Here is an 809-nt window from a genome sequence, read left to right on the forward strand (position 1 = left end):
CACACACACCCACACACACATACATACACACAGGCACATGTACACACACACACACACACACACACACACACACAGGCATGTACACACACACCCAGGCACATGCACACACACATAGACACACACACATACACACACACACACACACACACACACACACACACACACACGCACCCACACACATGCACACACACACATGCACACACACACATAGACACACACACACACATACACACACACACACACACACACACACACACACGCACCCACACACATGCACACACACACATGCACACACACACACACACACACACACACACACACACACACACACACACACACACACACACACACATCAGAGCTTTCCCTATCACTCTCTCCACCTCTAAAGTTACCTCTGGATCCTCTCATGAAAACACTGCGTTATGGCTTTGTAACCTCATTGGCCTTTGGGCACAACAACGTGCCAAATCTTTTGATTTGTTTACCTTTCTAAAAGGTGGGGGTCGAAACCCCAAGCACTTTTCACATGACTGTTTCTAAGGTCACAGCTCGTTTGCAGAGCATAGCTGAGAGGTGTGTGATTAAGAGCTTATGGTTAGCACTCAGGACATCTCAAATGGGCCCTAATAACTGATCTGGGATCAACAACAGGAATCTTACATCATTTAAAACACATGGACACAAGGGCTCACGGGGGAACTCACGGGGGAACTCACGGGGGTCGAAGGGTGACCCCGGGTGACCCTGGTCTATTTTTAACGGTGCTCCACTTTCTGCCCCGTTGCAGTCAGGCCGAGGGGGGAATATGG

This window comes from Alosa sapidissima, chromosome 4 (genome assembly GCF_018492685.1).
Source record: "Alosa sapidissima isolate fAloSap1 chromosome 4, fAloSap1.pri, whole genome shotgun sequence".
Lineage (NCBI taxonomy): Eukaryota > Metazoa > Chordata > Actinopteri > Clupeiformes > Clupeidae > Alosa > Alosa sapidissima.